The 23949-nt window shown below is 42.0% G+C and overlaps 1 protein-coding gene across 1 annotated transcript in view; it reads left to right on the top strand.

The window, feature by feature from the left end:
* The first annotated feature begins 1096 nt into the window (after positions 1-1096).
* Positions 1097-23949, top strand: part of lekr1 (Leucine-, glutamate- and lysine-rich protein 1) — a 95402-nt gene continuing 72549 nt past the window's right edge. Inside the window, exons 1-2 of the mRNA XM_063493441.1 lie at positions 1097-1188; positions 9510-9592. The gene's annotated coding sequence lies outside the window, so the exon portion shown is untranslated. The remainder of the gene's footprint in view (positions 1189-9509; positions 9593-23949) is intronic.

The raw sequence follows: 23949 nt of genomic DNA, 5'->3' as shown, positions 1-23949 counted from the left end.
CATATTATAGAACATTCAGGTGTAATTTTGTAGAACAGACGTTGTTTTCCTTGTTCTTTGCTGACTAGGAAAAGAACATTCTGGTGCCCCTCAGGGCTCCATCTTGGGACCCTTTCTTTTCTGCCTGGCCATGTTGCATATTTGGTTCAAGTAACACCAGACGCTTGAATTCACAAATCCCGTGGATTTGTGGATTTTTGTCTAGCTTTTAGCATACCCATGACTTAAGAATGGATCTCTGCTTTTCAAACTGTGTATAAAGAATAATAATGTGAAGCTCACTGTAGATGTTATGATTTGAAAACAATGACATATCTCAATCTGTGAAGATTTACTTCATATTCGTTTAAAAACCACATTTATTTATGTCAAAACAGTACTCCATCTGTTAAAATGTACGTTAGGTCTGTGAATGACAGGTTCCTTTAATCTAAATAGTCATCACAGGCCTAACATCTTTTCATTGCTTCACTGATACTTGAACTTTGTATGCCTCAGGGGTTTGTGAGCTGACACGAGTGACAACAGACTAAAATAATGTATTGTTCCGACTGGAATTTAGAAGCCATTTAAAAATGTTAAGTAGTAAAAAATACATGGTATTTAACTCAAGAAGGATAGCTACACATTTGTAGTGTAGTGTAATGTGTGAGTGTGTAGTGTGAGTGCCTCTCTCTCCCAGAGGTCATTGTCTCTGGGCTCCGAGGGCTCGGACTCGGTTCTCAGTGTGTCTTCACTAATCTGCGTTAATTGTGTCTCGCCGCCAGCTCACTCACAGCCACATATACATGCATACACTCCTCATCTCCCCTACTTGCTCTCTCTTCTCCCCTGCTCTCTTTGACTCTCTGTTTTCTCAGGAGACCATAATCGTAGCCGCCTCAGGGTTGCTGGCTGTGCATGTGTGTTACACGGTGTTACCCACGCTGCTGAGAAAGAGCTCCAAGGACTCCCTTTACAGCTACAGCGCAAACAAAAAACGCCTTCGTGACTTGCAGCAAAAGGGTTTTCCAAAGCAAGAGTCACCTGCCGCACTCATCACACACTTCTCCCCGTTCTACAATTGTGACGCATATCTTCCTTGTGTTTCATCTGTCATCACACGTCAGAGTCTGCAGTGATGCAAGAGCTCAGCGGGCATCCTGAATCCACACTACTTGAACAGGCTCGTAGCGGTTTAGTTTAAAGGTATGGCTGGTCTTCGATTTAACCTTGAGATCTTTTTTTTCTTCTTCTTTTGTAGTAAGCATTTGGCAACAGTGGGAAGGAAAAACTCCCTTTTAACAGGAAAAACCTCCAGCAGAATTAGGCTCAGGGAGGGAGGGGCAGCCATCTGCTGACCAGTTGGGGGTCAGGGGAGGGATAAAATCTTACATTGCCAAAGCACACTCCATCCATACATCCTTCCATCCATTTTCTGTGGCTTATCTGAGTACTGCCTGTCCTCACTGTCTTCATGAAACATAGCCTTATGCCACTCCCTTGGCCCAAAAATGACTTGACAACACATGAAACACTTATTTTTGGTTAAGCTTCAAAATAAGCATTTTTCACAGCACAGTAAATCTAAAGTAGTAACAGTACCACACGGGCAAAAACTGTAATCACAAAGCACGTTAGTGCACATTTATATGGAGCTTTTCCCACAGCTGCAATGCACAGTAAACAACAGTTATGTGACACACACACACACACGACAACCTCAAAAGAAAACTGTCAGCACCGTGGTTCGTTCTTGTGGTAGATTTAAAAATGTCCACTGCAGACTTGTAAGCAGTCATAGGTAGATATGGCAATCACCTTAAATATGAACCTTAGGTTGGCTATTTTTTAAGTGCACTAGAATAGATGCTGTTTGTATCGGCGTGGGCGCTGCATTGCACTCTGTTCATTGTCACTCGCTAGAAACGTCTACTCCAGAAAATAATCTCCTACAGACATGACAATTTTTATAAAAAGAAACTTTATTTCCTTTTGTCTTTTCAAGCTTATTAAGAAAATCAATTTAACATGCGTTTTTAAAGACTGTAGCTAATGGTTATAAAATATGCAGTAGCTGTTGGAATTACACAAGAAAATGAAAGGAAATATCAATCTGAATGACCGAATGGGAGCAGGAAGCAAATGAAACAGGCGTAAAAACGAACCTTTTGTTTAAGCAAACAATCCAAAAATAATTAACTTGATTAAGATCCAGTGTTTAGCTGTCCCCGCCTGCACCCTCTAAAATAACACGTCTATTTTAAATCTCAGGCATCACGACTAAGTGTTTTAAATGACAATTGTGGTCAGTAGTCATTATAATTGCAGTGATGTATGTCAAAGTAAACTCTGTTTAACCCCACGACGGCGTTCATTTATTCAGAAGGCAGGCTGGCCTTACAGGACGAACCTGTTCCTGCCGAAAGGAACTCCGTGGAGTGTTTTGGCCCGTGTGTCACTCTGTGCAAACCCCACTGAGCTCATTAAACTGTTAATATCTGTCTTCCTCCTCACGAAACCTCAAACCTCACAAGATACTGTGCACCACCCTGGACACACACACACACACATATACAGAAGCACTCACTCCTACGCACATACAAAGCCCAGCAAAGCTTTTTCTGGATAAATGCTTGCCTGGCTGCTTGCTTCAATGCACACACACTCACACACAGAGACGCACACATGCGCGGCTGCAGCACAGGCGCTCTTATTTAAACTGATGTGAGTGCTGTCACGACATCCGACCAGTCCTATTTGTTCCACAGAAGCCTTGGCGTGAGAGAGCAGGGTCACCCTACTGGCTCGCATGCAAATCCATTCAGCACACACGCAGACACACACACACACGCACACAGTAAGACGGTCACTTAATAGACCCATAGATAAGCAAAAAGACAGAGAGAAAGACAGGCAAGCTACCAGAAATTCAAGCAGAAAGGGACCAGTAGAGAACCCATTAGGCTGAGAAAGAGCAAGAAACACGCGGGAAGGGCCAAAGACAGACAGACACAGAGGCAAATCAGAATCACACACAGTGAAACTGGTAGATATATAGCTGGACAGATATGTCTACAGCAAACAATGGCTGAGGTAGTCCTTAAAAGATATCCCAAGCTGCTTCTCTCACTGGTGGCTTCAAATGGTAGGATGAGGTACTGCAAGCATCTTTATTAGACTCCTGTGACTTTCAGGAAACTGCCTCGTGCCTCGTGATCGGTGCAGGTCGAGTTGGGTAAAAGGTTCAGCCATTTTTCTCAAAGATATGCTCATGCATGTGGTAGGATGTGTGCCAGTGATGAACCATATCTGAAAGCAAAAGTGTTTATTGTTCTAAGTGGCCAAAAACTCACTGGAGGTGACTTGTGACTAATATAAATATGGGTAAACGGACACTCATCTTTGGTCAATCTCTCACAAAAGGTGTTCACAGTGTTGTCATTTAAATGTTTGAATAAGTGAAAAAGGACAGTTTTATAATAAAGTTCATATCCTTGTACCAAAGCGGAACATGGGAGCCATGGAACCTGAACAGTTTGCCATATGGACAGACACATAGAGCGATACCTGCATTTAAATTTAGATGGAGGTGACTCGTTATGTCACGTATGGATTGCAAATGGTGCCAAGTGCAAAGATGTTGGAGTCAATTATGGAATAAATAAGTGATGGATTACTAATTACTATATATACAGTATATACATGAGGTTTGACTATAAATATATATAAATATAGGGTATAAGGATTTGTGCAACAGAACAGTATAAGGAGCATGCTTTGATTCAACATATGATGTAAAATTTCCATACCTCTCTGAGTTTTAAAGACTGTGTGTGTGTGTGTGTGTGTGTGTGTGTGTGTGTGTGTGTGTGTGTGTGTGTGTGTGTGTGTGTGTGTGTGTGTGAGAGAGAGAGAGAGAGAGAGAGAGAGAGAGACTCTAGGTCTATATCTGGGCCAGAATCTGTCAGGGTTTTGGGATTTTAAGGGACATCATCACCAAATATGAAACTGGTGTACATATTTGGTGTACATATTAGCTGAGTTATAAACAACAAGACAACCAAATGTTAGCCTCTGACTGACAATGGAAGTCAAAGCATCAACTGCCTTAGCTTACAGTAACACCACAGCTAAGACAAGACTATACCCATCTAACAAAGAAGGTGATTTGTTTTCTCTATTACTTTTTGGTAATGTTTTAGTATGACATTCGCCCACTCAGAGTGGGCTTGCTAAAGGAAGATTATTTAAATCAAAACTGGGCTATAACTGCGATTTTCTTTCCGGCTGTCCTATGTGGGGATCTGAAGCCTGATTTGCGCAGGAGCACTTGAATATTTTAAACAACAGGTCTTGCTGCTGTGTGCGTTTGGGGGGGGGGGGGTTAACAAATAAGTGTTCTGCAGATCTTTCGTGAATCACACATGGGGGTTTTCTTCTCTTACTCAAAGAGGAAACAAGTGAGTGGATGGTTGACAAAAATGGGCAGGAGAGCCAGCCACAATGACGCAAGATAACAGGTGGACATGTCTTACGTTTACACGGAGCTGACAATGCGTGATTAAGAGGAACAAAAAAACAAAAAAAACAAGCAAAGCTGCTCACGTCTCCACTGAAAAAAAGTGTGTGGGATGGGAATTTTTGGCTTATCTCACAAAAGTTATATCCCAAAACATGAAAATAAAAGCCTGTGGTTATGTCTGTGGCACATTTGGCCATTTGGCAAGGTCTTTTGGTGAGTTCCACCTGCGTATTTGGCCTCGACATTTAATTTAATTTAATTTATTTATTTATTTGTTGCTGCCTAGCCTAAATATGTCAGGCGTGACAATATTAGTCATTTCGTGCCAAAAAAAGAAGAGTGGGTCATATTCACCCCTCCTCCCTTCTTTACTTGCACGCACAGATAGACGCACACACACGCACTTTCTCCTGTCGCCCCTCCCCCTCCCCTCTCCTTCCTCCCTCACTACACACACACACACACACGTACGCACGCAAGCAGACACTCAGCATGCTTCATTATACACTTGCCCACACAGCATAGCGTGCCGGAAACAGACTCAATAGACGCCAAGCTCCCGGTCCCTGCAGGCTCAGAGCCCCTAAAAACACTGGAAGCACCTTACCGAATTAGGTTAATTTGCCGCAGAGACCGCCTCAAATGCGGTTCAAGGGTAAGCCAGGCAGTTATGACAGGGAATGATTATTAGTCTTATTGTTAATATATTATAAATTACAGCTCTGGCCAGTTAACTTTGGCTGGGTTCAATTAGCAGATCAGCTCCTGTAGATGGACAGTTATGGCAGAGTTTAAATACACGTGAAGCAATAACTCGTGACGTGACAAAGGACTCAGCTGTGGTCACTTTGTGCTCTTGTGCTTATTTTCATGCCCTTGCCATGGGGGGTATTTGGGGATATGGTCAGTAGCAGAGACAAAGAGGAGGGGCGTCTTCTGTCTCCCCATTTTTGTTACGGTAGGGTGAGAGGTTTATTGTCTCTGCTTGAGTACATCCTTTCCCGCTTTTGTCACGATCACCACTCGCCCCCCCCCCCCCCCCCCCCGCCCACTTTCTTTCTGCTGCCGAGGCGGATAAACAGGCACGGAAGGGAGGTAGGCTAGACTTGAGTGGGCGAATGCAATTTGCATCAGAGCGACTGAGTCTGCACGATTCATTGATGGGTCCATAAATAGTGCGGCACGCATCCCAAATAAAATCAGACCAGGGATCTCACCCTGCCTCACGCTCTCAATCTCTATTGGGAGATTCACAATTTTCCATCAGTCACGGGGAAAAAATACAAAGATGATAGCAATGATGTCACAGGAAAAGGCGCAAATGTAGGTCCAATGACATTTGTTAACCATTTACTACTATGAAACAATGTGTCCTGTAAAAGCCGACCCCCTGCGGGAATGTCTGGCCGCTATTTCGCATTAGTTCTGAGGCAATGAATTACATGCACACATCCCAAACAGCGCATGGAGTGTGTGACCTGTGCATGCGAGCAGGAAAAGCTCGGATAATGTGACTTCACGGCACTGTGCGTGTCGCTGTTTTACACACAATAACTCAAATATGTCCTTTAAAAGTGACCCATTACATCTATGGTCTCAGATTAGGCCTACATGAGGGGATCAACGCCAGTGTCGCCTTCCTGTGTGGTGCTAATGAGTGAAGGCAGCTTCGTGTGCTAACTAGGTTAAAGTTTGTAATTGAATCACACAGAGTATCAGTAGTTTTGCTTTATTTTTCTTTCTTTTTGCCAAACTTGCCCATGTGAAACATGACACAGCTGATCTGTTTATGCATTTAACATTTGTGTAGTTTTTATTGTAGTCATACTTGCTTTAGTAATAAACTTGTGTATTATGCTGATATTATTTTATATGAAAATATACCCATGTATACATAATAAGTATGGTTATGGGTAAAACTAACTAAAAGTATCCCATGTGCCTTCAGCACACTCCAGCTGCCCAAAACATGGATGAAGCAGTTGTCTTAAATGTTGCTCAAGAGGTTAAAACAAAGCTGCTATAGCAACAAAGCAAACGGTTTCACAAATAAGTAACCGCTTCAAACGTGGTAGTGCGTGTCAAATGAAACAAAGGTCTCCAAGGTGGCTGCTTTTATTTTGGTAGACGATAGAGTATCCGGTGCTCGCGCTGGCTAACGTCGTGGTGATCTTTGGACGTTCTACGTGTAGTTACGTCGTAGCCATAGCAACAGCCAGCGCGTGGCTCGCGCGGGTTAAGCTTGTTAATACCTTGTTGTCATTTTTACCTATTTTTCAGGCCAGATAATGGGTAGGTAGCAGTTTGTTCTTTACTTCTTTACATAGTCGACACATAAAAAAGTAACAAGGCTGTACATTCGTTTAACCCCAGTGAACTAGACCGAAAAAGAAGCGCACTGATTTGTTTCTAGTGTTAAGAGTTTATTTTTTTCTTTTTTATATTAGCCTTAGTTAATTATTCTCTTTGACTCATGTCCTTCTGTTTTTTTAAATTACACTTTGTGACATACTGAAATTAAAAAGTAGCTGGCTGCATTCTGTACACAGCGGCTAAACACATCGCTAAGCTGATCCAGCGTTTAGATATGTGTCTGCCTTCATTAGTAATGCATACTCAGTGCTGTCCAGTTTTTAATATTTTATTCAGATTCATTATATTATAGACGTTTCTTCGCGCCAGCTGCTGCAGGAATACAACATGGCGTTGTGGGGTTTTTTTTGGGGGGGGGGGGGGGGGGGGCGTCGTGGGAAAGCTGCAGAATAAGTTTTAGGTCTACGAGAACCTCGGAAATCTCATTCAAAACCTTCTTACACCTCTGCAGATTTGGATGTTTTTCAATCATGTACACATGCAGTTTGACGCTGTATTTACCAGACAGCACGGGCATATATTTGTCATATATTGTACAACTATTGCAGACTTCATGCTGCTATACTTCTTAAGCAGACAGTAGTCTTGGTGGATTATTAAAACACAGTTATATAATCTCACCGTGCATCCTTCATGATGATGATGGCTGAAGGCATATCTTCTTTCGCAGTAAAATCATTTTTTTTAATGGCCCTTGATGCTTGTCTTTGTGTTATTTAAGCCCCCTGTGAGCCCTGGTGACTTTTTGTGTTGTTGTGTATGTTTCCTCTCACGATTCAAGGCTTACACCCGTGCTGAATAGATGAGTTTATGAACAGCTTGCCTCTCTCACATTAGATTGATTAATAGTCCAATCAGGGCTAAAGCAGGCAAAATGTCACAGGGGAACGGTTGTCATGCAAAATCGGCCCTTTATATCTGTGTCCACGAAAAAGGGTAGGCTGGCTTAATGCTGTCACAGGGCGTCACTAATTTATCTGTGTTGTGTGAGCCAGTGATTGAGGATCTCTGCTGTGTTTTAAATGCAAAGCCTAAAGCCAGTAGGGGGGCAATCAGGATATTAGCGTGCGTGAGCATGAAGCCTGGTCTTTGATTGGGTTGGGTTTATGTGTCTGCATTGCCGTGAGAGTGTGAAAGACACAGAGGGAGTACTCGTGCTTGTTTACATGCGAATGCTTGAAGGTTTTAGCGGGTGCATTGGGGCCAAACTGTCTGCCTTTGCATGACTTCATGGATTACTTGCAGTTGTTGATGTTTGTCTGTCTGTTTGCATTGTGCTGCTGGCCAAATCCTTTGTGTCTGTGCTGTACGTTTTCCCATACGTCTTCTCATTCAATATCTGCCAAAACGCAAAGTGCATTTAATGTGTGGCACATAGCAGGTCATCTGATGGGAGTGACCTCTGTGTCTGAGTTAGCCAGAGGTATCTAATTTGAGGTCAAGTGTTGGATTGGTGTGTTCCGTTCCCCTCACTAATGGCAAGCCGATAGATAAATGCCCTAAAAGCGTGCACTCGCACATAGACAGAGGCCCGGTTACGCTTGTGTTGCTGTTCTCCTCATGCGACCTTCTGCATCCATTCTCGCATGACTGACTTTATCTCAGTGGCGTCTATTACACAACAGGGAAAAGACCTTATCTGGGACTGTAGCAATTACACAAACTGAGAGCACAAGGCAGACAAATAATTGTTCTCTTGCATTACACCTATATATCACCTTTATCCTTAATAAACCATGACACACAGCACAGAAAGTTATTAGAGCCTTGCTTTTTTGCAAAGTCCCCAGGCTTGAAAATTGAAACAGTTTGCAGTCGAGGACAGGCAAGTGTTTGGTTGTGAAGTCAAAATACCTCCAGCAGCAAAAAGCTGCTACAGTCTCTTAGCTTAATGCTGTAATCTGAACTGATTAATCTACTGAATAGAGTGTACCACAAATGGGTTTAATATGGTGGACATCACGCTAAGGGATTTGCCCTTACATTAACCTCAGAGGCAAAGTGCTATTCATCAGTTTAAAAGTACCACCCACTTTTATGCTGAAAACAGCAGCCAAAATGCAGAAGCAGTGTGTGAAAAACTAACTACACCCCATGATTCAGTGACTTTTAGAACCACTTTTAGCAGCAATACCTTAAAATAATTTTTTTCTGTATGATTTTCTCACTTTCTCACAGCGTTGTGCAGAAATTTTGGTCCACTTTTCTTTATAACATTGCTTCAGTTAATTGTCTTGTTCATCTGAGGTTGTACTCACCTAATTTTAAGACCTGATTTTTATGCCCCAATACATAAAAAAACAGAAGTGAAAGAAGGTGTACTTTCTTTTCATTTTGCCTGCAATAGCTCCATAAAAAAACTCCAAAAAACTATCTTTCAATTAAAAGCTTTACTTGACCAACAAAATTGCTCACAAACAATTTGTTAAATCTATTAGTCATCCAGAAATGTATTTTTATGTACCAATTTGTTGCTGTTCTCTGTTGAATCGCAGCTTGCATTGATTATTTTGGGCTGCTGGTCAAAAGAAGCAATTTCAAAATGCCATCTATCCGATGTTATATAAATGGTTTGATTACTTTATTCACTTGAAAGTGAAAGACTAACTAAGCTAATTCTGCTTGTTTCTAGGAGACCAGGAGGTGGAGGAGAAAGAAATAAGCGCGGACCTTCACAGTCCTCTGATCTACCCTTTGCCTGAAGAGATTCAAAAGGTAGGCACTACTTTGAAAGTTCCTGGAGGCCCTTCCTGATTATTTTGGTTAGAATTATATCTGAACACACAGATTCTAGTCTTAACAAAGCAAAATTAAGTCATTTTCATTCTATACATGTGTTTAGTTGGGACCGTACTGTACCTTTTAAAGCACCATGTTAATGAAACACCATCTTGAAACCACATATGTTGTTAACAAACGTGCTTCTTTTTACAACTCAGAAATGTAAATGTGTTGAAATTACATTTGTTGCAATGTGAGGTGTGCTTCGTCGCTGCACCCTCTCCATATGCTGCACTAATCCATATAATTTGAATAAGAAATGGAACAATGGTTCCTCTTGTAATCTTCCATCTGTTTTAACGTAAAGCTCGCTCTCAGTAACACGGCAACGCAGCGTGTTGCTTTGTCTCCTTGTCAATGTGAGGTGGCGGTTGCATTTTCCCATATGATATGCCATATGGTATGAATATTAATGATCAGGGAATCTTGCTTGTTTTTCCTTTTTAACCACGAATCACATTACAGTGGGGGAAATAATTATTTGACCCGCTGCTGAATTTGTGAATTCTGCAGGGGAAAGAAATGAAAGAAATCTCTTCCAAAGAAATCAAGAGTTTCTAAATTCTATGGCAGTTTCATTTTATTGGAGGGATGACAGAATATCAGACAAAGATTTGGAAAAAAAAACCCAAACATAAACGTTATAAAGTGATTAGCATGTCATTTAGACAAAAGTGTATTTTCCTTGTTGTTGGTCACCAGGTTTGCACATGTCTCAGGAGGGGTTTTAGGTTTCTTGGCTACTGCTTGGCAACTCGAAACCTCAGCTCCTTCCACAGATTTTCTATAGGATTGAGGTCTGGAGACTGCTAGGCCACTCCATGACCTTAATGTGCTTCTTCTTTAGCCACTCCTTTGTTGCCTCGGATCATTGTCATACCGGAAGACACATCCACGACATGTCTTCAGTGTTTTGGTTGAGGGAAGGAGGATTTCAACCAAGATTTTATGTACACGGCCCCATCCATTGGCCCAGATGCAGGGAGGTCGTCCTGTACCCGTAGCAGAAAAACAGCCTCAAAGCATAACGTTTCCACCTCCGTGCTTGACTGTGGGGATGGTGTTCTTTTGGTCACACTCAGGATTTCTCTTCTTTCTCCCAAGCCTTTTCTGATCCTATAACCTCATCATTTAGATGTTCACTGGCAAACTTAAAACAGGCCTGTACTTGTGCCTTATTTAGTAGGGGACCTTGTGGGGACTGCATGATTTCAGTCCATTACAGCGTAGTGTCTTACCAATGGTGTCCTTGATGACCCAGCTCCCAGCTGCCTTCAGATCATTAACAAACTCCTCCTGTGCAGTTTTGGTCTGCTCCACCACCTTTCTCATAATCATCTTCACACCACAATAGTGCCCAGCAGACTGTTCACAAAGCTGAGGGATCTGGGACTCAACAGCCGTCTGTGTGCATGGGTGTTGGACTTCCTCACTGGCAGAACTCAGGTGGTTAGGGTGGGTAGATGCGTCTCTAACAGCATCACCATCAACACAGGAGCACCACAGGGATGTGTCCACTGCTCTACTCCCTCTACACTTCAGACTGTGTGGCCACCCACGGCTCCAACACCATTGTGAAGTTTGCTGACGACACAGTGGTGTTGGGCGCCATCTCCAACAACGATGAGGTGGCCTACATGGATGAAGTGAAGAATCTGGCATCATGATGCCAGGACAACCATCTCCAGCTGAACGTTGGCAAGACCAAGGAGCTGGTGGTGGACTTCAGAAGGAGTCAGCAAAGAGACTACAAGCCCATTATCATCAATGGAGCTCCAGTGGAGAGGGTGCAGTCCTTCAAGTATCTCGGTGTCCACATCTCCTCAGACCTGACATGGTCTGCCCATATTCAGGTGCAGACCAAAAAGGCTAGGCAGCGCCTGTACCACCTACGACAACTGAGGAAGTTCAGGGTCTCTCCAGAGATCCTCAGGATTTTCTATACAGGCACTGTGGAGAGCATCCTCACACAGAACATCACATCCTGGTTTGGGAACAGCTGTGTTAAGGACCAAAAAGCCCTTCAGAGATTGAGCCGTACAGCAGAACGCTGCTGCAGGATTGCTCTCCCCCCGCTTCAGGACACCTACACCAGGAGATGCCGGACTAGAGCAGCGCAGATACTGAAGGACCCGTCCCATCCTGGCAACAAACTGTTCCAACTTCTGCAATCCGGTAGAAGGTTCCGCCTCATCCTGGCAAGGACAGAGAGACTCAAGAGGAGCTTCTATCCCCAAGCCATCCGGGCCCTAAACCAAACATTTCACTGTGTGTTATACTTGTATAACTATGCATGTGATGAATAAAGAACCTTGAACCTTGAACCTTGAACACCATGAGGCAAGTCTTGTATGAAGCCAAATTTTCCAGTGACAATAGTATCGTTAGTATCCTTGCAGCCAGCAGGTGGTTAACAATGATGGGGACCTTTGAAACTGTCTTTCTGTATCTGTAGATCTCAAAAGTCTACGGAGCTTGACAATACATCCTTGTCTTTGTCTGTCTGCGTGTGTACTATACCCTTGCTTTCGCTGCTTAGGGTTGGGCGTATAATCTTAAGACACTATCATGATTTTGATTAAAACTGTATTCCTGGCATATAAGGTTTTTCTTTTTCCCATTTGCATTCCTATCCATTGAATGCATTAATTATCACTTCATCAAACAGATTCTGATGTGACTCATCATGCGAACGGTTTAGTTAGGTGATGGTGGGGTACGTGGGATGTTGCGCCTCTGCTCTTTCTCTCTGAAATAACTGAGACACTCAGTTTTTTTAGGTAATACTTCCACAGTAAACTTAACAGTGCAGTTTCAGATTTGGGGATGTGGACTATTTTTGTTAATGTTGTTAATAATATGAAACTTTAAACACACACACACTGAAACTGAAAAGGTGCCATATGATATGCTTCATCCCTGTTTGTGAGATAATAAGAAAAACACTCTTGTTGCAATAAATCTGGATTATCTTTCACTATGCTACATTTGTCATTTATGACCCATTTATGTAGGCTGATCCAGTGTAGCAAGCGCAAAGTAGTAAAAAGTCCCTGTGTGTGTGTGCGCTTCTCTCTGCTGTTTCTTTGCTTCCTCTTTGCTGTTGCACTTCCTCTGTCTGCTGCTGTCTAGTAATTACTGGAATATGCTATGGCTTAGAACAATACACTCCCTGGTTTAATGTAATGGTGGCCATTCCATCCCCGAGTGCATAAAAAGGTCCCATAGTCTCCCCCAGCAGACTCCCATAAACACCTTCATTCATTCACATCCCCCGTCTGTCTCTCTGCTTGCTGAGTGTCAAATGGGAATCCATTCTGTTATTGATTTCTGTGGCAGGTACCTACCATCCATTTCTGTCCTTCTGTGTGTATGATTTGTCATAGGGGGCATGTCATAACCAGACATGGAGCAAAGGCCTGAAAGAAAGGGGCATTAACATAATCTAATGAATGACTGGAGAAGGAGACTCATTTTTGCCCCTTTGATTTAGTCAGGGTCTGCTTTCCTCCTTTCCTGTGTTCCTGCCTCTGTCATGTACTCAGATTCCAATAGATCTGTGAAATAGAGGACATTCTGGGCTTAGCCCCCCACCCCGCACACCCCCCAATGGGTGCACTTCAGTACCATTTATTGGAGGAGGCTTAGGCAGCCAGGGTCGAGCGAAGAGCACAAAAACCACAGAGGCCGTGTGTGTTGCATGAGCAAAGCTGTGGGCAGCACCATGTGTACTGGTTGGCGTGGGAGGCAAAGAGGAGGTGGTGTACTAACAGGAACATTTAAGTGCTGTTAATCCTGGTGTGCTGGGAGAGGGCTGCCTGTGAGCTTTAATGGTGGGCTGCTGTTTTACACACACACACACACACACACACACACACACACACACACACACACACACACACACACACACACACACACACACACACCTACATCATGCCTCTCACCCACGCACTCAGGCACTGAAACAAATACTTTCACTTAACTTTCATGCCAACAGTGTGTTTATTGTGAGGGATGCAGGTGATAAAATGCAGCCACAGGTTCACAGTCATTAAAAAAAAGCCTCACATTTCAGGACAGGACATAGTGCAACATCACCAACTATCAATACAGTTTTCATGCACATGTAGGCTTTCTCCTGCTCTCTTATTTTATTATTTATTATCCTATAGCTTGCGTTCAAGCGATCTTTTGTTGCTTAATGTTCCATTTGCCAGAACTGAACTGGGAAAGAGGGCTTTTATTTATGCTGCCCCATCCACATGGAACACGATGCAAAAAGATTGGAAGATAGCAGATCTTATCTCATTAAATGCCTTTAAGTCTAGATTGAGAGAGCCAGAGAAAATTGTTGTTTAAAATGTAATTGTTATTTTACAATATGTATGTAACTTTGTAATTTTTAATGTGTTGTCGCCTCTTGGCCAGGACTCCCTTGAAAAAGAGGTTCTTAATCTCAATGGGATTATTTTTCCTGGTTAAATAAAGGTTATAATAATAATAAAAAAAAATTTTTTATTTAAGCTGTTCATTCTTTTAACTTTGGGCTTTCCTCTGTATTGATTATTTTAGTGAGCCTCATTGAGTACCTTGGCAACAGTACCAGCTATCCTTAAAACAAATCAGAACCTTTGTTGACCGATTTATGTCTCCGCGGTTGGCAGTTTTTTTCAAGAGAAACTAAAATTTGGTATTTGTACTTTCACTCAAACATGCTGAGAACGCATGCTGCTGCTTTGCAGTTTCACCCTGTGTCATGTGAACGCAGTCACACTTCCCTTCAGTCTCTTTCTTTGTCTTTCTCAAGGACACATCAGTAATCATTATTCATGGAGCAGATAACACTGCCCCCCTTTTTCCATTGCTGGTCATAGAATTGAAAATCAATTCACACCTAACTGTCTAAGCTGATGGTCAGACTGCTGTTGGCATGTTGCTACAGGTACCAGTGAAAACATTATTCAATTTGAGGACTCAGATGGTAAAGCTCTAAAATGCAATGGTATCATCCTTTTAGTCTGTCATAAGATAAAAATATATACATTTCTGACCAAAATTATATTTTTTGCAAATTAAAAAACCCCCCAAAAAAGTAAAAAACAAATAAGCAAACTACCATGCCTTACTGTGCAGTTCTTTAAATGACTGCTTGAGGCTGACACTATAAACTATGATAGAGGAAAACAATGATTATATGTTATATAAATGCATATAATCATGCATTTATATAGCAAAATGGTTATGCCACAGTCGCACTGAACAAACAGTGGCTGGAGATCACAACAAGGCCAAAATTAGTGTCACTGTGTGCAATGAATTTTGTGATACTTACCTATGAAGTGTTTTTGCCAACTTATTACTGTGATGCCTGTATATAAGTTGGGAAAAATGCATACATGTTGCTGCTTGCAATTACGCATCTCCCTGCTTTCCTGGGTGTTCGGCTGCTAGTCTGTTCTTCACATCTTCCCTGCCACCAGCGTCTAGACCCCGGGAAGTCCTGTCCTAAATCCTATCACCGCTTGGAGTCTAATCGCCTAATACATTAATTGATTTCTCTATCTCAATAAGACATGTTCATTTCTTCCAAATGATTAACCCTCATCGAATTATTTACATTCAGAGTCCAGCTGGAACCTGATTTGAAATAGAAATTCAGAAAGTCCCCCGCAAATAGTGACATCATTGCTGCAGGATGGCAGTTTAACTCTATAATGACATAGGTGCTTACTATTATATAGAACTGTAACTAGAATGCAACTATTTGGTAGCCAGTTGACTTGAGTCCCTGTTGCAAAGAAATGTGTCGTAGATGAGTTCTGCTCTTCATCGCAGACTGACTCAGATTGATTACAACATGTTGGCAATCTGTCTGTGTTTATAAATTTAAAGCAATTATTTGCAAACCTTCACAAATCTGTCTGAGAGTGATTGCAATCAGTCTGAGACAGATTGTTGCTGTTTAGAGACAGGTTGCCTCCCACAAGACAATCACCTATCAATTGAAAATCAGCACCCAGAGGCTAAGAGTGTTGTACGATGAACTTGTGGGGGACCAGCTGCTTACAGCCACTAATTAAAATCAGTTGTGAATTTTAAAAAATTCAGTTCAATCACTAATCATCAATTTTCTTGTTTTATCTTATTTTTAGTTTAGTGTGCCATTAACTAGCTTCATTGACTAACTTCTTCATGACCAATGATGTTTTTTTAAATAAGTTGCTTTTTTAAAATTGTATTAAGACTTAAAGTTATAAGGGGGAACTCTGATTGAGAGGTGGATGGTGACATATGCAGCTATAGTTGGTAGCTATCTGTAAGCTAATTTGAGCCACTGAACCGGACCTCTGAACAGCATTTGCCACATTTTTGTTGTTATTATCTCTTAAATGTCATGGATTGTCATGTGGTTAAATGCCACAGACTGTGCCCAAGTCTTATTAAAGTAAATTCTAGTATAAGTATTAATTACAGCTAACAGATCTGTACCATGCACCCATATTATGAATGGTTGTTGTGTTAGCTGATGACTCAGCACTTTACTCTCTTGTCTAATTGCAGTTGCTTCTTGACTGCAGCCAAAATGCTTAAAACTGGGTTAAAAATGGCATATGGGTATTTTATACACAGTCTATATTTTTATTGGGCCCTTTTGCTTCAGGATCTTCTCCTTTGCTAACACAGTGACACAGCATAATTCTTTGTCCTGTACTGCCCCCAAAACTCACAACAAAGTCTTTTCACTCTCTCCTTGCTTGTCAGGACTTTTCTTTATTCTCCAAGATGCCAAAGTGACACTTTAACTTAGAAGAGTGCTCCTTGTTTCTTGGCATAGTTTTCAGACACATTTGGCCTAGAAGGACGAGCTGTTTTCAGCGCAGCATCCGGCAGAGTACACCACAGTCTTTTTATGCAACAGCAGAGCACCTCTTGTTCTCCATTAGCTGCTTACACCACCTATTTACTTCTCTGAGACGACCTCAAACACACACAGTGTAACAGGACAAGACGTTCATCTTCTGAAGAGAGGGAAGCATAGTGAGAAAGAGATACAGAGAGGAAGCAAAAAAAAAAAAAAACAATTAGAGAAGGAAGGGACATTACTTTGTGTTAACTTCAGAAATGTTGTGGTCTGTGAAGAGCCGTGAAGCAAAATCAGGACGAGCCGTTCACTTTATGTGAGCAAGTGAGATGAGCGAAAGATGGTCTTTTTGTCTTTTCATCAGAGGAAGTCAGTGCAGAGAGTGACATCAGAAAGATGCAAAGTTCAAAACTCTTTCACTCATATATATATATATATATATAGAGAGAGAGAGAGACCCACATATCTGCATGTATGTTGATTCCTTTCAAAGCACAACACACACTTTCTCAACAAAACAGGAGATCCTAAACAAAACATTGTTGCTTAAAAGTGCAAAGCTAGAGACACATCATTATATCCGGGTACAGAGCAAAGATCAAATGTAAACACAAAAGTAACTTAGGCAGTTTTTCTCCTGGAAAATGTAATTATAAAATAACTGCTTTAAACTTTTTTTTTGAATGATAACTAAAGTAACTTAACCCTATAACTCTTATCACATAGTAATACCAAAAAGTAATACCTGGGATGTTGTATTTTGGGTCAAGCATCACCGGCTGCTAGTACCTCCTCCTCTGTAGCCTGGTTTTACTCATTGGTGGTTGCTGAAGTAGCTCCTTTTTAGGTGCTAAATAATGGGAAGCTGAAATGTGGCTCCTGCTCCCAGATATGCCCTGGGCTGTCATCTTGTTGCATGCAACATAAATGTGGGTCGTCATAGCAATGATATCACCAAATGACATTTTTATATCACATACAAATTTATGTGCCATATCGTGATGTATGCCACAGTCCTATTGCAAAGATGGGAGGGTCCTGTGGCTGCAACGCAACCCCAAATCACCAACCCTCCAACACCAGGCTTGATAGTTGTTATGAGGTGTTTATGCTGATATGGATTATGTCCAAACATAGTCCTGTGCATTAAAGCCAAATATCTCCACTTTTGTCTTGTCCATCCAAAGGACATTGTTCCAGGAGTCTTGTGTGAGAAGTGCAAATGAACCATACTTGTTCAGTTTTTTTCTAATTCTGCCTTCACGAACTTTCACATTTAACACACTAATTGACATCTGTAGAGTCTGAGATGTAGCTTTTGGGTTTTTTACATTTTCTCTGGGCATTGCACGGTCTAATCTTGGGGGTGAATTTGCTGGGTCATCGTCGGCTGCTGGGAAGATTGAAAAGTGTCTTGACTGTTTTCCACTTAGAATGTCGGGCTTCAGATTGTTTAGAGATGGACTTGTAACCCTTCCCAGATTGATGGGGAACAGCAATTGCCTCTCTAGGTTCTCTGCCTTTTCTTGTTAGCATTGTGTTAACACACGCATGAATGCTTCAGGCCAGCAAAGTGATCAATCAAGTGCATTTGATTAGCAGCAGCCAGCTTCTGCTTACTCTCTTAATTCCTATGTAATCAGTGAGGGTTTACTTAGTTATTCACATGACTGGATAGAGTCATGTGAATAGCTTTGTTTTTCATATGACTATTCATAAATAAGACAGTAACAGTGTTTTTTTACACATTAATGTACAAGTAAATGTAAAAATGATGGTATTTTTTTCTTATTTTAATCATTTGGGACAAAGTGTTTTCCTCAATCACTCTTTCACTCTTTATTTTTTTGTTTAATGTTTTCCTGCATTCACATTGTGTAATTGATGAAACCCCTGTTTCCCATGTAGGATTACTAGTCTGCAGATACAGATCTGCTGATGTCATTAACTGTAATCAGAGTCCATGTTGTGACCACACGCCCTCTGCGTTGATAGGAGAGAAAATAAGATCACCGTTATTACGTGGCAGCTTTATCTTTATTACATATTGGAAGACTGAGTATTAGCAAACCTGAAAAGAAGTTTCTCCATGGTCTCTACCTACTCCACTTTTGCATGAGTGCATTTTTTTCTTCTTTGTTTTTTTGGCCCACACACTGAAATAAAGCTTGTGTATATATTATTAATGTCTTAATCTTGGTCTGCAAGTGCTATTACAGGAAAAACTGTTAAGATTGGGCCGTGATGCTTAGATTTTAGGCAATGAAAAATACAAGTTCTTATCTTCTTAATTCTAAAAGTGCAAATTTGCTACATTTAATTGTTTTTTATGGCCTGAGTAATGAAAATTTTAACATCCAAGTGCTTTCATCCAACATCTTTCTCTGGGTTTATTGTTATAGATGCCCAGGTTCAGATCAAAGTCATAAAGCCTCTGCCTTGTCCTATCCTTTGACTGTCCTGCTGAGGGCTTTCAGCTGCTCTTGTTCTGCTTCCACTCAGCCATCCATATTTAATGTGAGCATGGCAAAGTATTCCAGACAAAAAGGAGGAGAGGAGACACAGTCCCCATGTCTGAGTAAATTACACCATGCTACACATCTCTCCTTTTTTGCTTCCTTCTCTGTCTGTCTTTTCTTTTTCACTTATCCTCCCCTCGAATAAATGGTAGTTTCAACCCCAAAACACTCCTCCCTCAATAATATTTCAGGAGGTCGTTGGGTAATGGTAGCACATGTGTTGTCTGTTCGCTCTAATCATTATTAACCCCCCACCCCCCCCCACCCCAATAACAAAATTCCTCCTTCTTTCTCCTTCTGGCTGTTTTTTTGTTCCTGTTCCACCCTCACCTCTCATGCCCCCTTTTCAGTCTGTTTTTGTAAATCTAGGAGAAGACAGAAAGATTAAGACAGAAAGACAGAGGGGGGAGAGGGAAATGTTTCATCAGTTCAATGCTTATCTGCTGTAATGACTGAGAGACAGCAGGGGGATTATTGTGCAATATTGTCACGGGTGTTGTCAGGGTACCTGGTAATACAAAGTGACAATATTGCATGATAACCTGCAGTTCATTACGAGGTCACTGCTGCTATTAGGAAGGAGTTGGTCGTGAAGGATGCACACACATTATTGTACATTATTAATTGTTGTATATGTTTGTATTTGCTTGTGTCTTTATTCCTGTGTGGTAAAACACCCCAACTTCCTTGGAGGTCAAGTCACGATGTCAAGTTGCATCTGAGCATAGGGGTGACAGGATTTTGCACCGATTTTTCAACAGAGAAGTTTTCTCATATAAAAAATTATTTTCTCTTTGTTTGCCGACTGTTTTCGCCACTTACAGTTAATTAATAGCGCGTTTTCTGGGTGCTTTCAACTAAATCATTATGGCAGATCCCATTAACTGAGGGATTTTCTCGTGAACATTCATTAACTTCGACATTCTGCTTTTCTCAGAAGATGATGGTGATCCAGCCAAGCTCAGAACCTCTCTGTCTCAGTCATTCACGCGCATAGATTTTCTTTTTCGGATTCAGCGAAGTGCTAAACGCTGCAGACAAAACACTTGTTTTCACTGGCTGGAGAAGGTGAAATGAGGCTGCATTTGCTGCGCTCCGCTGACTGCCATCGGGTCAGACAGACAGTCATTCAGCCCAGTTTAAACTGCAAATGAAGGACACAAAATTAGGATAAGTAGGAAGACGACACGGGTTCACCGACAAGCTGCACGTCAACAAAAAAAAATTGAAAACAGACACAGATACACAGGAAGGGCAGACACACACAGCTCAGTCGGCGTTACCTCCTTTAGCCCCTCTCCGCTGACTGTGCCCTGCCATGTTGTGCCGAGCCGTGTGTTGTGATGTGTGGCCTAGTGGGGCTAACGGAAGCACATGTGTTGTCTGCTAACTCTGATTAACGTAACAGACTACAATGCCTCTTCTCTCTCTGGCTCGTTTTGCTCTCTGGCTTGCCCGGCTGTCCTGTCTCAATCTCCTGTGTCTGGACTGTGTCTGGGTTTCAAAACTCTCAGAAGACAAACCAAATCATCAGATCCTCTTGGCTTGATTGTACTGGTGTCATATAATTACAGTGCACTGTAGTTTATAGTGTAAGCAATCAAAAGGTTAAATCATACAATAGTTATAAAGTGCAGGGCCTAGGACAGTTTTTGGAGAGTTATTATCACTCTCAGGAGATTTCCTGTCTCACAATCAGCTCTTGAAAGGCTCAACTTGTTGTAAAGGCAACAGGTCTGTATTTGCAACAATGTAATATTTATTCAGGAAAAAAGCAGGAAAAAAGTGGAGTTCCCACTCCAGGTCAGGAATGAGTGGTTGCCCCCAGGTGGAGGAGTTTAACTGTTTCACAAGTGAGGGGAGAGTGCCGGACGGATTGGTGCTTCATTGACAGTGATGTGGACACTGTTCTGTGTTCCTGCACCTTGAAAAGAGCCAACTGAGGTGATTCTGGCATCTAATCAGGATGCCTTCTGGGCTTAGGTGAGATGTTTTGGGTGTGTCCTACCAGAATGGGGCCCCAGGATTGACCCAGGATTGAATCATTCAGCTGTTTTGGGAACACCTTGATCCAATGGCCAAGGTGGAGGAGGCTTAACTTTTCTAGAAGTGCTAGAAGATGGATGGAAAGCCACCTAGCTACACTGAAAGCTAAGCACTGAGTCACTTCAAAAACAAGCAGAGTGATTAACTCCCACATCCAAAGTCTTCAAACAGGCACACAAGCAGAGCAAAATGAACACAGCTAGACCTCTGCCCGCTGTCTGCTCCTCGAGCTATGGGTTTTGTTGTGTGCTGTGCCATGCCATGCCGTGCTGTGCCTCACCCAGTGTTTGTATGTGATGTGATGCGTGGCCGAGCGCCGGTCGAGAGGAGCCATAGGTGATTCTTTCCCTGCCACTGCCCTTTCCCTGCCTCCACCCAATGGAACACGTGAGATAGTCAGCTAGGCGGACAGGAAAAGGAGGGTCAGGAAGGAGAAGACATGCAATCCTAGACAGCATCCCCCTGTGAGCCCCACTATATTATCTTTCCTCTGTATTTATTTTTACAACCTGAGAAGTACCCCTCCAACACACATTTCAAACCTCTCTTTCCTTCCTTTGTCTCCTCTACTGACTTTTCCCTGATGCATTTGTGACCGTTGCTGATCATTTCAACCTCTCTTGCCTATGTACACACATCTGTGTGTGTAGGGGTGAGTGACTGTGGATTCCTCAATGTTAATCTTCCATATAGGCACACACAATCCAGATACTGACCCCTAATCTTTGACCCTATTTAGTGAGGGGATTCAGCATTCCTGATTTGCTGTGGTGCACATTTTGCTGAAGTGATCACAGTTATCCTGTGATGGAATATTTTTATCCTGATGGGAATGGTCTCATCCAGGTTTACAGTGTCCTCGTGTAAGGGACACAAGGGCGTTACTGATTGCTTTTGAAAGTATGAAAATGATGGGAATCATGTGCTATGGCCTTTGAGGTCACCAGGTCTTTGATTTATTTTAATTTGTCCCTTGCTGTGCTTTCATTCATCCACTCTGCAGATCCGCACCCCCCCTCTTCCCTGGTCCTTCTGGTCACTCTCTTTTCTCCTCTGCTATTCACAGCTCCCAACCCCCTTTTGTGCATTTTCCTCTATGCCTTGTGACTGCTACCACCCCTCCCTTCTTGCTTTTCCACACACATACAAACACACACACACGCACACCCACATAAGCTGAAATAGAAGAAGATATTCATTCACAGAGGCATGCACATGAGTGCGATGGTCAAGGAAGTAGGAAATATTCATGCACATGCCCACATTTACGCTCACACACTCACTTAAAAATACGCACGCACTCCTCATGTGATGTGTGCGGTGCGCCACGGGGTCCAGATGAGTGGAATCTCAGTGTTGGCTCTCGCTACACTGAGCGCCACAGGGGGTCTTTATCGTCGCGAAAATCAACAAAGCTGCAGTCACGAAGTGCCGTCTTGATCCCACTCGCACACAATCAGGAACACGCATGCACACCAGTGATGGACAAACAAAAAAATAAAAAGGAAAAAAAGAATAATCCGAAACACAGAAAAAAACAAAACAAAAAAGCGTGCTCACACGCACGAAAAAAGTGACATAGCTCTGAACCCCCCCCAGACATTCTCATATTGTCATGCGAAAAAAGAAGAGCACAGCAGGGCAGTGTTTTCTTTAAAGTACACACATTCCACAAGCACCCTCATAATGTCACCGCCCAAAAGAGAAAATAATTTTAAAAAATTAGTTATAAAACCCCCCAAAAAAAACCCCACGGGTAAGTCCCTTAACTACTTAATCCCTTCTTTAAATGCTTGCGTGATCTGCCATGTCTGTGATTTCACAGACGGACAGAGGCAGAAGCACGATGAAGTGCCAGATTAGCAGATAGCAGAGAGAAAGCATTTGTTAGATTGAAAGAGCGAGAGAGAGAATTGGAAAGCGAAAGCATTTTGAAGGATACAGGTACACTTGCCTTTGTTTTTTTCCTCTAAATCCACCGCCCTTCATCATATCACTTGATTAAATCTAATCCTAATGCCCCTAATCCCCTTGAAACCCCCCCCCCCCAGCCCACCCTCCAAAAAATGCTTAAGTGCCTTGTACCCCAAAATGACATTTCTAAAATGACATCTCTTTCAGTATTCTCTGATTTCTGCCCCTTTATGTATGTGCATGTGGGTTATATTTTACCTTCCAAAATTACACAACAGGGTACGTGGCTTTCAAGTACCGAGGATTAGTGGAAAATAAACTGTTTAGTCTGTCTGTCTGTGAATATCTGCAGTGGCCTGCTACAAATCTCTGTTTCTGTGCACTATGAGCAACCTGCACGCTGCACCAAAAGTGTTGGCCTTACTTGACAAATATAAAAATAGGAAAAAACATGATTTTCTTTTTTTTTTTTTGGTCAGATTTTGGCTAAGATGATATGGAATGGTATTAGTGTCTGTCTAAGTACTATGAAATTGCAGTACGACAGCCAAAGTTATGTTTAAGGTTTAAGAAGACCAAAACAAGCTCGTCTAAGCCTTTTGAAGAGTCCGTTGTCTGTTGCTTAAGAGACAGATTACATTCTAGGTTTCCTAAAAACTAAATTTCAAAATACATGAAAAAGGTATGTTTTTTGTGTTAATTATTGTGGAACGTAAAAATCAGAGTAATCTAGTGATCGTTAAAATGTGTTCAAAATTTAAAACTGACGATCATTCATCTCATAAATCATGACTGTCGCATCAATATCAAAATTTGCAGTATTTCACAGCGCTATTATGTGTGACCGCAGACAGAGGTACATACTGCTGTGTATGTGTGCTCAGTGCATGGGGCTTTTTTTGTGTGTAAGTAGCTGCATGCCTGTTGGGCCAGTTTTGGTCACGGAAAGC

This window comes from Pelmatolapia mariae, linkage group LG14 (genome assembly GCF_036321145.2).
Source record: "Pelmatolapia mariae isolate MD_Pm_ZW linkage group LG14, Pm_UMD_F_2, whole genome shotgun sequence".
In the NCBI taxonomy this organism is placed as follows: Eukaryota; Metazoa; Chordata; class Actinopteri; order Cichliformes; family Cichlidae; genus Pelmatolapia; species Pelmatolapia mariae.
This window is presented reverse-complemented; position numbering and strand designations above follow the sequence as displayed.